The sequence below is a fragment of the Stigmatopora argus genome, chromosome 14, assembly GCF_051989625.1.
Source record: "Stigmatopora argus isolate UIUO_Sarg chromosome 14, RoL_Sarg_1.0, whole genome shotgun sequence".
In the NCBI taxonomy this organism is placed as follows: domain Eukaryota; kingdom Metazoa; phylum Chordata; class Actinopteri; order Syngnathiformes; family Syngnathidae; genus Stigmatopora; species Stigmatopora argus.
This window is the reverse complement of record NC_135400.1, coordinates 740,545-754,533: the sequence shown is the minus strand read 5'-3', so window position 1 is coordinate 754,533 and position 13,989 is coordinate 740,545. Positions and strand designations below refer to the sequence as shown.

Sequence of the window (13,989 nt, the reverse complement as noted above, 5' to 3'; positions counted from 1 at the left end):
AGCTGGCAGTCAGTATGAAAACTGTTTACCTGTAAGCCATGAGTTATTTTGCAGTCAAGTTTGATTCCTGTCACCCACATGAGACGAATTGGCTCATATAAAGAGTGTTGGCGAGCGTACCCTGAATCAAACTCGGGCTTTGGCAGTCCCTTGAACTCTCTAAACCAGACCAATATCAGTTTATGCTCCAATTGGACTATTATACTAGTAAGCCATGAGTCAATTTGCAGTCCAAGTTGTTTATTAACGTTATCAATCAGCCGAAGTAGCTCAGTGGAGAAAGCGTTAGACTGAAGATCTAAAGGTCCCTGGTTCAACACCGGGTTTCGGCAAAGCATGGGACTTTGGAAGCCCAGCCTAAATCAGATGGCAGTCACTACGAAAACTCTTTACCTGTAAGCCATGAGTCAATTTGCAGTCCAAGTTGTTTATTAATATTATCAATCAGCCGAAGTAGCTCAGTGGAGTGAGCGTTAGACTGAAGATCTAAAGGTCCCTGGTTCAACCCCGGGTTTCGGCAAAGCATGGGACTTCGGAAGCCCAGCCTAAATCAGATGGCAGTCAGTATGAAAACTGTTTACCTGTAAGCCATGAGTCAATTTGCAGTCCAAGTTGTTTATTAACATTATCAATCAGCCGAAGTAGCTCAGTGGGGAGAGCGTTAGACTGAAGATCTGAAGGTCCCTGGTTCAACCTCGGGTTTCGGCAAAGCATTGGACTTTGGAAGCCCAGCCTAAATACGCTGGCAGTCTGCATGAAAACTATTTACCTGTAAGGCTAGTTATTTTGCAGTCAAGTTTGACTCCTGTCACCCACCTGACCCGAATTGGCTCATATAAAGAGTGTTGGCGAGTGTACCCTGAATCAACCTCGGGCTTCGCCAGTCCAATGGACTCCCTAAACCAAACCAATATCAGTTAATGCTCCAACTGGAATATTGTACTAGAAAGCCATGAGTCAATTTGCAGTCCAAGTTGGTTGTTGATGTTATCAATCAGCCGAAGTATCTCAGTTAGGAAAGTGTTAGATTGAAGATCTAAAGATCCCTGGTTCAACCCTGGGCTTTGGCAGCACATTGGACTTTCTAAACCCAGCCTAAATCAGCTGGCAGTCAGTATGAAAACTGTTTACCTGTAACCCTTGACTTGTTTTGCAGTCAAGTTTGATTCCTGTCACCCACATGAGCCGAATTGGCTCATATAAAAAGTGTTGGGAAGCGTACCCTGAATCAAACTCGTGCTTCGGCAGTCCCTTGAACTCTCTAAACCAGATCAATATCAGTTCATGCTCCAATTGGAATATTATACTAGTAAGCCATGAGTCAATTTGCAGTCCAAGTTGTTTATCGATGTAATCAATCAGCCGAAGTAGCTCAGTTGGGAGAGAGTTAGATTGAAGATCTAAAGATCCCTGGTTCAACCCTGGGCTTTGGCAGCACATTGGACTTTCCAAACCCAGCCTAAATCAGCTGGCAGTCAGTATGAAAACTGTTTACCTGTAACCCTTGACTTGTTTTGCAGTCAAGTTTGATTCCTGTCACCCACATGAGCCGAATTGGCTCACATAAAGAGTGTTGGGAAGCGTACCCTGAATCAAACTCGTGCTTCGGGAGTCCCTTGAACTCTCTAAACCAGATCAATATCAATTAATGCTCCAATTGGAATATTATACTAGTAAGCCATGAGTCAATTTGCAGTCCAAGTTGTTTTTCGATGTAATCAATCAGCCGAAGTAGCTCAGTTGGGAGAGCATTAGACTGAAGATCTAAAGGTCCCTGGTTCAACCCCGGGTTTCGGCAAAGCATTGGACTTTGGAATCCCAGCCTAAATACGCTGGCAGTCAGTATGAAAACTGTTTACCCGTAAGCCATGAGTTATTTTGCAGTCAAGTTTGATTCCTGTCACCCACATGAGCCGAATTGGCTCATATAAAGAGTGTTGGCGAGCGTACCCTGAATCAACCTCGGGCTTCGCCAGTCCGATGGACTTCCAAAACCAAACCAATATCAGTTAATGCTCCAACTGGAATATTGTACTAGTAAGCCATGAGTCAATTTGCAGTCCAATTTGGTTGTTGATGTTATCCATCAGCCAAAGTAGCTCATTTGGGAAAGTGTTAGATTGAAGATCTAAAGATCCCTGGTTCAATCCTGGGCTTTGGCAGCATATTGGACTTTCCAAACCCAGCCTAAATCAGCTGGCAGTCAGTTTGAAAACTTTTTTCTTGTAAGCCATGACTTGTTTTGCAGTTAAGTTTGATTCCTGTCACCCACATGAGCCGAATTGGCTCATATAAAGAGTGTTGGCAAGCGTACCCTGAATCAAACTCGGGCTTCGGCAGTCCCTTGAACTCTCTAAACCAGATCAATATCAGTTAATGCTCCAATTGGAATATTATACTAGTAAGCCATGAGTCAATTTGCAGTCCAAGTTGTTTTTCGAGGTGATCAATCAGCCGAAGTAGCTCAGTTGGGAGACTTTCAGCATCACACAAAAATTCCAATTGAATTCCATTCACAAAGAATGTGATCTCTGGTTTAACCAAATCAAATGCAAATCATTTTGAGCAGGCCTGTCTTGTTTTTAGAGACCTTTTTGTCCAGGCAATCACGCGATATATGCCCCAATTTTCCACAAACCCAGCACATAGCATTTTTGAAAACCCGATTTCTGTTTAATCTCATTTGTTTTCTCCAACCCTTTGGCTAACAACATTCCTATTCTCTCCCCGTCAGCCGAGGAGGCCGCGCTGTCTTTTATTTTTTATTTTTTTTCACACAACGGACCCGTTTTATCACCCTTCTTTCTGTGGAACAAGCCGCCTCGCTTGTATCTCCCTTCACATATTATATATAGATTACTTCTATGCTTAGTGCGTATTTTATCCTGCAGGTTTTAATATTTCATGCATATTTAAGCTGGCCAGCAAATCCATATTTGTTTATCCATAAATTTAGGTGTTTAACCCTTGTAGCACTTTGATTTGCAACGAATTTCCAATCTTTACACGGCAGACGCTGTTTCGGAACGTCATCCCTAGCCGCTTTGATATTCGAGCTGCCCATTTTGAAGGGAGTTCGCGTGCATTCAGTTATCTGTTAGTTAACTTCCTTTTCCGCCTTTTATTATCGGAACTACACACGCAACACACGTAACACAAATGTATACCCTAGCTTGATATACCGTCGGAGTTATATTTGTACTTTTCCGGACCACCGTACAGGACACCCTGAACTGCCCTCAGTTTTATAGACTCATGCTCTGTCTCTTTACCTGGTAGAGACTAGTATGCCCAGGTTTTTAAAATCGCCATCCCCAGGACGCAAGCCTTATTTCTCAAAATAAGGCCATCGCGTGTGATGCCCTTCGCGCATTTGGAACCCGTCAACAATATGCAGACATCACTCACCAGAAATGTTGATAGATGTTTCCAAGAGTCATCAACCGACCAGAATCCAGGCGCTGCTGAGAAATAATCCAGCCTGGAAAAGGGACTCTCGCCGTGCACGGTCACTCCAGATATTGAACCGCAGCGTCTCGATTACTTATCGGTGTGTTGACCCCGGCTACTCGAAGGACCAAATGTTGGAATAATGATTAATACCCTTAAATCATTATTAGTAATATTTAATTAAAATTGGAAAACATCTTTCAACATAACTGCTTACAACTTGCAAGGAAAATCACTCCCAACGCGTCTTCGTTCGCAAGAGGAGTCTGCCTTGCAGTAACTGAATCATTGTATTTAATCGCGACACTCGAAAACATGTTATGTAATCACAACAATTGTCTTTAGACAGTACAATAACACCCTAGATTGTTAGAAAAACAACTGTGTAAGAATTGCAGAAGTAAGCATAAAAGTTGAACAAGGCATAATATTTTCATTATAAGGTAAACAAAGCAGTATTATAATGTAAACAAAGCAGTATTATAATGTAAACAAAGCAGCCGTATTTTCAAATAATAATGCGATTATCGCCATCTGCCTGCCGGAGTCCCGTCAAAACACGGTAAGAGTTTCTTGCCGATCAGCAGAAACACAGGGTTTGTTGCTGAAAAGCATCCCTGGAAAAAATGTGTCCTCGAGCTGTGGGCCTTGAGGAGACGATGGGGAGGAAAAGTGTCTGTGGTCCCATGAATTAATTTATAGCCTTATTACTTATTAAAAATGCTTACAACACATATAGAAACATTCCATAATAAATCCAACAACACCCTTGTGCTTGAACATGGTGTTCATTATTGTCAATCCATGACAAGCGCAGAAATCCAACAATAGAACACCACTCGGGTTCCGATCATGGGGGCCATTCTTCACTCCCCTCCAGGTCTCACTGTCATAGCCCGCGTGAGCATTGAAGTCCCCCAGCAGAACGAGGGAGTCCCCCAAAGGAGCACTCTCCAGCACCCCTTCCAAGGACACCAAAAAAGGTGGGTACCCTGAACTGCTGTTTTGTGCATACGAACAAACAAGTTACCTCAGTCAGACCTGTTTGCCATGGGTAACCCTACCAGAGGCACAAGGCCCCAGACAACATAGCACCAAGGATCACTGGGGCTCACAAACCCCACCACCACGATAAGGTGATGACTCATTAATAATTAAATTCAATCATTTAAACTCGTGTAAAGGAATTCCTCAGATTACAATAACTTCAACCCAAGACATTGTGACACCTGTGCCTCATCCGGCATTAAAATTCCCCATCATACTTTTTGCTTAGATAGCGCAATGTCCTTAGGAGGAGAACTGGGTGATATGACAAAACTTGTTATCACGCTAAACAAAACAAAAAATCAGTCCATAACGAAATTTATCATGAGATCTATCTATAACATATTTTTTTGTTTTATATTTGAAACTTCTGTGAATAAGTGAATAAATTACTTTCTTCCTTATTCAAATATGAAATATTACATATTACCTTACTTTATAAGAGAATATGAAATATGATTTAAAGTATTTTTGTTGTTCTCTTGTGCAATAAAGATAGGACAACTCCCTTCTTACATCATGAAAAAAATTAAACCTACAGAAATTTTGACAGGTGTCTATTTTTTATAAAATTGCCTTCAAACTAAAAGTTGCTGTGCAATATGAAATAAATAAGATAATCAACTGAACACATCACCTTTGGCAAGCAATTTATTTTCAGCCTCACAAAAAGAAAATTTACATTTTCCTCACGTGGCCATTTACAAAAAAATAATAAATTAAATAAAACAGTTGGATGAACTTAACCCAGTTTAAGTAAAGATACGTTTTAGAAACGTTTTCACAACATTAACATAAAATGGGGAGACACCTTGCTATTGAGTAAGACAAATATTAGAGGCTGTCCTCAAGGGTTAGGGTTAGGACAGTGGGTTACGACATTTTCAATAAGGATGCTCTTCGTGCACAGGTATTTACGAGGCATTAAAAAGAAAACGCCAGGGAGAATTCACTATGATCTGTTCGTGGATAGGCCCTGTGTTGTCCTGCATCTCATAATCGCTAATTTTGGCTGTGTTATTGTCTATTTGCGTTCATGCTCCATGTTAGCCAAGCTAAAAACACATTTCCTCATCATCCTTCGTTGAAATTTTTTTCACGATAATTATCGTTATTGTTTTATCGCCCAGCTCTAGTTCAGGTCAGCTCCCACACAGTCAGTGACGATTTGGGGTGCCTTGTCATCTGCTGGTGTCAGTCCAGTTTTTAGTTTGGCAGTAATAATGAACGCACCAGTCTAACACAAAGTTGTAGTGCACTCTTTCCTGCTACTGACCAGCTTTATGAAAATGCACATTTGATTTTCTAACAGGACTTAGTATCTGAACACAGTACCAAAGCTATTATTACCTAGTCCAACTGTCACCATTTTTCCCAAACTAATTAAATACACAAATCCTGTTAAAAGGTATTTAAAACACTAAAAACAAACAGAAAATTAGCTATCGAAATTGTGTGGGAAAAATTGCCCTCAGCGTGGTTGACACCAATGACATATCAAAAAGGTTAGGATTTCGGCAAGAAGAACTGGAGTCAAAAAGAGTAGTCAAGACTTGTTGACTTTATTTTGCAACAGGTTGGAATAAAAAAAATGTAGTGGGTCAAAGTAATGCCGAATCAACATAATTTTGGAGAAATTCTGCCATACAGTTTCGCCAGGGACTCTTGAAATGCCATGTCTTTGTCGTATAAAAGTACATCTCAGACTGGCTGAGGGAAACCACAGATAATTCCTGCAAAGGAACTTGCACTTGACAGGGCATAGGCATCAGCCACGATCCTGAATCTTGAGTTTGTCAATATTCCTGGAATCTAACATGATAGGGAAAAAAATGCGACCTGGGTGTGAGTATAACCCCAACAGTAATAATCAAGACTTTTAGAACTTTGATTGTTATTTTTAAGAAGACATAGCAAAACAACAGAGCACAACAAGCAGTCAGGCTTAATCTAAAAAACGGGGCCAAAGTTCGAAACACCCTTAAAGTCGCGGGCCGAACAGGATAAACATTTATTGAACACAGTAAAACTAAATGTTTTTGGAACATAACTATGAATAAAAACGGACAGGAATATTATTCTGAAACAAACTTAAACCTTAAACAACTTATGTAATATTTTGCTCTCCATAAAAATATCTTGTTAATTTATACAACTCAGAACTTAAATTAAACAACTTAATATTAAAATAACATTCAAATTCCTTTGCTCCTATGTGAATGTATATAAAAAATAAACTTAAATATCCCAAAAGATTTTGCTCTCCTTAAAAATATCTCTTGTCTAAAATTTACAAGTTACAAATATGAACATGCTATTAAACCTGGAATTTACACAGTGTGCTTTTCAGCAATACCAATTCAAATTATTCAGTTTTCTTTGCTCGTCTGACTCTCATCTGATCATATGCTCTGATCGCAGCCGGACACATGGCATCTTGTTTTGGAAACAAGTTGTTTTATGTTTGGTGTGAAGTCCTGTGTTGTGGAGATTCTGAAGATGGACACCAGGTGCTCATCAGTGAGACGACCTATATGTGCTGTTTTGTTAATCTTCATCACTGAGAATAGTATCTTACAGAGATATATGCTCCCGTGACCGGACGATTCGCCGAAAGACGTTTCGCCGATGGACGTTTGGCCGACGGACAGTTCGCCGAACGGACGTTTCGCCGAAACAGGTTCGCGCGCTCGCCCTGCCCCCGGATCGTGTGTGTATATGTTTTTCATATACGGCCCGTTATAGATAACATTCATTTAGGAATAATAAGGGCATGTACTGCCCCCCGCTGGACATATTTCTAAATATAAGTACGTACTACAGCATTTTTACGTACTAAAAAATGCTGCCAATTTTTTATATTTTTTATTTTATCCTTGCGTTTGAAGTAGTAGCCATTTGGACACGCAATGTAATTTATCAAAGCTGGGGATTGATGTCTGACCATGTGCGGTCGATTGGTCGCCGGTCTTTTGGTCGCCCCGACCGTGACAACGGGCGACTAAAAGACCGGCGCCCAAAAGACCGACGACCAAAAGACCGACGACCAAAAGACCGACGACCAAAAGACCGACGACCAAAAGACCGACGACCAAAAGACCGGCGACCAAAACAAGGTAAAACAACACGGTCTACGCATCAATAAAAGCCAACAATGGCCATGAGCAGTTTCACTGAGCCAACGTGTGAGTGAATAAGAGTTTGTATGTACATGCGTTGTCCCTTTAAGAAGCTACGTCAGTCAGGGTCTTAAGTTCTCCAACAAAAAACAATAAAAGTCCGGGAAATTTGGAGCTTTTCTTTAGCCTAATAATTACTAGGGCATTAAGTATGACTAAATAGTAATTCACAGTTTGTATTTAGGGAATTTGAGCAACGATTTAAATGGTAATGATCACTTACCTTCCGGGCGACCAAAAGACCGGCGACCAAAAGATCGACGACCAAAAGACCGGCGACCAATCGACCGTGTACCGTCTGACACTGAGAAAAAACAACACTAGGACTTATGTGAAATTCTAAGTGCCTTGGACAGACTAGAGCAGGGGTCTCAAACTCGCGGCCCGCGGGCCAACTGCAGCCCTCGGGACGATAATTTGCGGCCCCCGTCTTAATATGAAAGATTAATGTTCGTGCGGCCCGCAAGATTGATATGAATGACACTTGTTGTGTTCGGAGCTGAATGAACCAATCACGGTGAGGTATACGGCTCTGGAGGGCGGGACATCGGCCGGGCTGTCCAGTGCCTCGCTCACTCACTCATTCATTCCTCCAATCAGCTGGGCGGAGGAGAAGCCGTGAAGCCGATCACTCCGCTCGGCGCACACACTCCTCCGCTGCTCTCAGCATGGAACTGAATGAGGCGCTATGATCCGTGATCCAGCCTGTGTCAGTGTCTGTAGCCATCTCCGCGAATGAAACGGAGAAACGGAGAGCGAAAGTGCGCATGCGACTGAAAGGGAAAGTTCAACCCGAGACTCATTCCAAGTGGAAAAACATATTACAGAGCCACAGAGATGTCTCTTTCAAAGCCTGCCGTGAAGAGAAAGGTCGGTGATGAGCACAGACAGTTTCAAGAAAAGTGGGGAGTGCAATATTTCTTTGTTGAACACAGGGGCACCCTGACGTGTCTCATTTGCACCGAAAAAGTTGCGGTGCACAAGGAATACAATTTGAAACGTCATTATACTACGAGACATGCTGAGGAGTACGAAAAATACCAGGGAGATGAGAGAGCCAACCAGGTTGCCAGTCTTAAAACACGTCTTCTGAGGCAACAGGTTTTCTTCAAGAAGGCTACCAAAGACAGTAATGCAGCAGTCGAAGCTAGCTACGCCGTTTGTGAGTTGATTGCTAAAGCAGGAAAGCCATTCACAGAAGGTGAATTTATCAAAAAGTGCATATTACAGGCTGCACATATTGTCTGTCCAGAAAAGAAAAGTCAGTTCAACCAAATTAGCCTTTCTGCCAACACCGTGGCAGAGCGCATTACTCACCTGTCAAGTGACATTTATGATCAACTGTGTGAGAAAGCACAATGTTTCAGTGTATATTCAGTGGCTCTTGATGAGACCACAGACATCACAGATACTGCCCAGCTCACAATATATGTCCGTGGTGTTGATGACAATTTTGAAGTAATGGAGGAGTTGCTCACAGTAATTCCAATCCATGGCCAGACCACCGCTAAGGAAATATTTCACCAGCTGTGTGATGCCATTAAGAATGCCAGTTTGCCATGGAAGAGCTTTGTTGGAATAACACCCGATGGAGCCCCTTCAATGACAGGGAGGAAGAACACCGCTATTGTTGGACGAGTGACGGACGGGAACGACCTGGAGTACAGGGGAGTCATCACAGCCTTTGTTGACTGGTGTAGGCAAAACCACCTCTACATCAACACCAGTAAGACAAAGGAAATGGTCATCGATTTTCGGAGGAATCCTCAACAGACCACTCAGGTGAACATCCAGGGTACAGACATTGAAATCGTGGAGAATTTTAAGTACCTGGGTGTTCACCTCAACAAACTAGACTGGTCCACAAACACAGATGCCCTGTACAAAAGGGGCCAGAGCCGCCTCTACCTACTGAGGAGTCTACGGTCCTTTGGAGTGTGCAGGACACTGCTGAGAACTTTCTACGACACTGTGGTGGCATCTACAGTGTTTTATGCAGTGCTTTGTTGGGGATGCGGGAGCACGGAGAGGGACAGGAACAGGCTGAATAAGCTGGTCAGGAGGGCCAGCTCTGTTCTGGGCTGTCCTCTGGACTCTGTGGAGGAAGTGGGAGAGCGGAGGATGCTGACCAGGATGATGTCCATCATGGACAGCACCTCCCACCCCCTGCATGAGTCTGTGGAGTCCCTCCGAAGCTCCTTTAGCAATAGACTGCGGCACCCTCATTGCAGGAAGGAGCGCTTCCGCAGATCCTTCCTCCCATCAGCTGTCAGGCTCTTTAACAAAAAAATGGCTGTGTTAAGACCTACCGTATGCATGCATCTACATTTATGTGTATGTATGTATGTATATATGTGCTAAGCAACACGCTTATTTAATTATATATTTATTCATGTATTTATTTCTTGACCTACTTATTACCTATCTATTCATGTCTAAAATGCCTTTGCTATTCCTGCATCCTCACCCTCTTGCCACTGGAACAACGAAATTTCCCGAATACGGGATGAATAAAGTTATCCAATCCAAGAATGGACTGGTAGCACTTGTTAAAAAAAAACTGGAAGAGGAGGGTGTGGAAGATGCCATAGCTCTGCACTGTATTATCCATCAGCACACCCTTTGCAGCAGATGCCTGAAGTTTGACAATGTGATGTCTGTCGTTGTGAAATGCATCAACCAAATCAGATCCAGGGGCTTAAAGCACAGAAGGTTCCGTGCTTTTTTAGAGGAAATGAAGTCAGAATATGGGGATGTGCTCTACTTCACTGAGGTACGTTGGCTCAGCAGGGGAAACATGTTGAAGAGATTTTTTGAGTTGAGAGCAGAAGTAAAAGACTTCATGGAGATAGACGGGGTTGCTGTTCCTGTGCTAAGTGATCCCAAAAGGCTCATGTACTTGGCTTTTCTTGTTGATATCACACATGAGCTCAATGTACTGAACAAGAAGCTACAAGGCCAGGGGCAACTTGTCAGTGCTCCCTATAACAACGTGAGAGCATTCTGCACTCTACTTGTGTTAAGGAAAGCCCAGCTCTCTCAGGCAAACCTTTGCCATTTCCCAGCATGCAAGGCTCTCGTGGATGCAGGCACACCATTCAGTGGTGAGAAGTATGTTGAGGCCATTTCGAAGCTACAGGAAGAATTTGATCACAGATTTGCAGACTTCAAGACACACAAAGCCACATTTCAAATTTTTGCGGACCCCTTCTCCTTTGATGTGCAAGATGCCCCTCCTGAGCTTCAAATGGAGCTAATTGACCTGCAGTGCAACTCTGCACTCCACTCAAAGCCAAGTTCAGGGAGGTGAGTGGAGAAGCAGACAAGCTTGGGCAATTTTTGAGAGTTGACCCCCAGCTTCCCTGAACTTTCCCGAATGTTCAAGCGGACCATGTGCCTTTTTGGGAGCACATACTTGTGTGAGAAGCTCTTCTCCACCTTGAACTTCAATAAGTCCAAGTACAGGTCCAGACTTACTGATGAGCATCTTCAAGCTCTACTGAGGGTCTCCACTGCTTCCTTCCTCAAGCCAAATGTGACTCAGCTATGTGAGAAGAAGCGCTGTCAGGTCTCTGGCAGCAAGGAGTAGGCAAGAGAAGCCGTGTTCAGAATATTTCATGTTCAATGTTCCATTCAAGTTCAGAAAGTTAAAGGTTAAAGAGCTGTTAATATAGACATTTGAAACGGAATAAAAATAATTCATTTTCTCTACTTAGCCAGCCAGTGTATATCTACCGTATGCTCATTATTATTATTTTATTTTTATATTACTGATTGATTTATTTTTTATTCATCTTTAAGTTAATTTATTTAATTCATTATTTTTTTGTCAAAAAAAGATATTTGATAACGTTGGAATGTTTTATCAGCGCTTTTCTTGTGGAAATCCTGATGCGGCCCAGTCTCACCCAGACTCGGCCTCTAGCGGCCCCCAGGTAAATTGAGTTTGAGACCCCTGGACTGGAGGGCTTAGAGAACAATACCTGAAAATGCCATGGAATACACTTTTACTTCTAGTTTAATTTTAAATAATTTCCCATTATTTTAGGAAATATATTTTCAAAATGATTTGCTGAGAACCTTAATTCAAAGATTAATCTCAACGTTTTCTATGCTGGTGTAAATTTTCTGGAGTAGGATTTCTGGATTTACAATTTCATTACAGCAGTACAGTGGTACCTCGTCATACGACCGCTCTTCATACCACATTCTCGTCTTACGACGGAAATTTTGATCGAATAATTCGCCCGAGATACAATCAAAATTTTCGTGATGCGACCAAGCCAGGTGGCCATGGCACTGTCTTTTTTGCATCTCTTTCGTGTATAACAATATCTACGAGCACTGAACGATTAATTCAGACGAGTTTCTACTACGCATCGACCAGGAAACGCACAAGGCGCATGCGAGGGCAAAAAGAGGGCTTTCTGGGTAATGAAGTATACTCGTGCACACAACGCCGATAGGCAATGGCACTCTTTCTCAGAATGAAACTTCATTACCCACAATCAATACGTGGGTAAGCTCAGCTGTTGCATTTCCTGTTATTATTTTTATCTAATACGAGGAGTATTATATTACTTCTCGTTCGCTGCTCCTAAGAACATCAGCGGGACTGGCTCGCAATTCCCTCTTTGTAATATTTCTGGTCGCAACTCTCTCTAATAGGCACCGTTCAAAGCGGTTGCGACCAGAGCCATTACAACGAGGGAGTTGCGAGCCGGTCTTTATGAGCAGCGGAGCGATCGCTAAAATGTACTACAAGACTATTTCTCGTTGGCAAGTGGTCGTGGGTTATCCTATTGTGAGGACATTTGTGTGAATCATTTTTGGAATATTTTGAAGGGAATATGTAGTACAACAGCAAACAGCCCATCGATAGCGAACGTGAGGGTGGAGGCGTGGCAAAGCGCCAACTCGGAAAACGAAGGTAACAAAAGATTACAACAAAATTATAATTCAGTTTTGTGTAAATACATTAAACCTATGTTTGAGTGTCTGTATATATTAATCCAAGTTAATTTAAATTTGTTTGTTCCGTTTACGATTGCGTTGTGAAAAAGAAAAAAAAACGAACCCTCCCCTCTGTGCGTCTCTGTCCCCCGTCGGCGAAATTCGCCCAATTTTAGTTAGATTAAACACATTTTATTACTATTAAACCACTAGTTCTGTGTTACTTTGTTAATAGATGGTGAATTAGTAGAAATAAAACATTTTTTCCAATCCAATATACTGTTTTTGGTGTTTTTTCAGAGGGTTGGAACAAATTAATTTGTTTTCTATTCATTTCAACGGGAAACGTCCGCTCGAGTTACGAGAAGCTCGTCATACGATCTCAGTCTCGGAACGGATTACGATCGTATGTCGAGGTACCACGGTACTTACTGTTACTACTACTTTATTTTCTCTATTTCTTCTGTCACGTACTGTTCTGCGTGATCTCTAAATGGCTACTACTTTAAGCGCAAGGATGAAATAAAAAATTGGCAGCACATTGTAGTACGTACTTGTATTTAGAAATATGTCCAGCGGGGGGCAATACATGCCCTTGCGATTCCTAAATGAATGTTATCTGTAACGGGCCGTATATGGCCCGCGGGCCTAGGTTGAAAAAAATGTACACACACGATCCGGGGGCGGGGCGAGCGCGCAAATCCCGTTTCGGCGAAACGTCAGTTCGGCGAACTGTCCGTCAGCCAAACGTCCGTCGGTGAAACGTCTTTCGGCGAATCGTCCGAGTACCATATGCTCCCAAACATGCACAAGGTTCGAGCCACATGAAGACGGAGCTGGGGCATTGTTGCGGGGAAGGAGTGAATGAACTGTGCGGGCCCTGCAGTGTCGTACATTGCCTTCAGTGTCCCATTACACTATAGCTCAATCAGTTCCATCTGAATCTGCACAGGTGCAGTTTAAACATTGACAGCAAATGGGCTGCAAAGCAACTCAAAACTAATTTTTTGTGCTTCAAAGTCACGTGCCATGCAAACTCACCACGTAGTGTGCTCAGTTTGTCGGCAAAGTGCGTTCTGGGAAACACTGTTGTGCTTACTTGGTTAAAAATTACCGTATTTATTCGAGTACAACGTGCAAAATGTTGTACCAAAAAACTGAAGCAAAGTAAAAAAACTGCCCTCCGCCGGTGAAAAGGTCCTTTCCGCAGCCATTGTGATGGAAGACGTAAAACCAGTGTTTGCCCACCAAATGGGTCGCGAGAGCCCGTTCTACCAGGACCCCTCAAGAAGAATGGAATCAATTGTTTGGTGAATCTGATGATGGTGAATCAGACTTTGAACGTTTTTAAATATTATGA

The 13,989-nt window shown here is 42.5% G+C and overlaps 1 protein-coding gene and 1 non-coding gene across 3 annotated transcripts in view; both read left to right on the top strand.

The window, feature by feature from the left end:
• The window catches only part of nbr1b (NBR1 autophagy cargo receptor b), a 394,738-nt gene that overhangs the window by 357,814 nt on the left and 22,935 nt on the right, over positions 1-13,989 (top strand). The gene's annotated exons all lie outside the window — the stretch shown is intronic.
• trnaf-gaa (transfer RNA phenylalanine (anticodon GAA)) lies at positions 1,726-1,798 on the top strand. The gene has a single exon. It is a non-coding gene; the product is annotated as a tRNA-Phe (tRNA).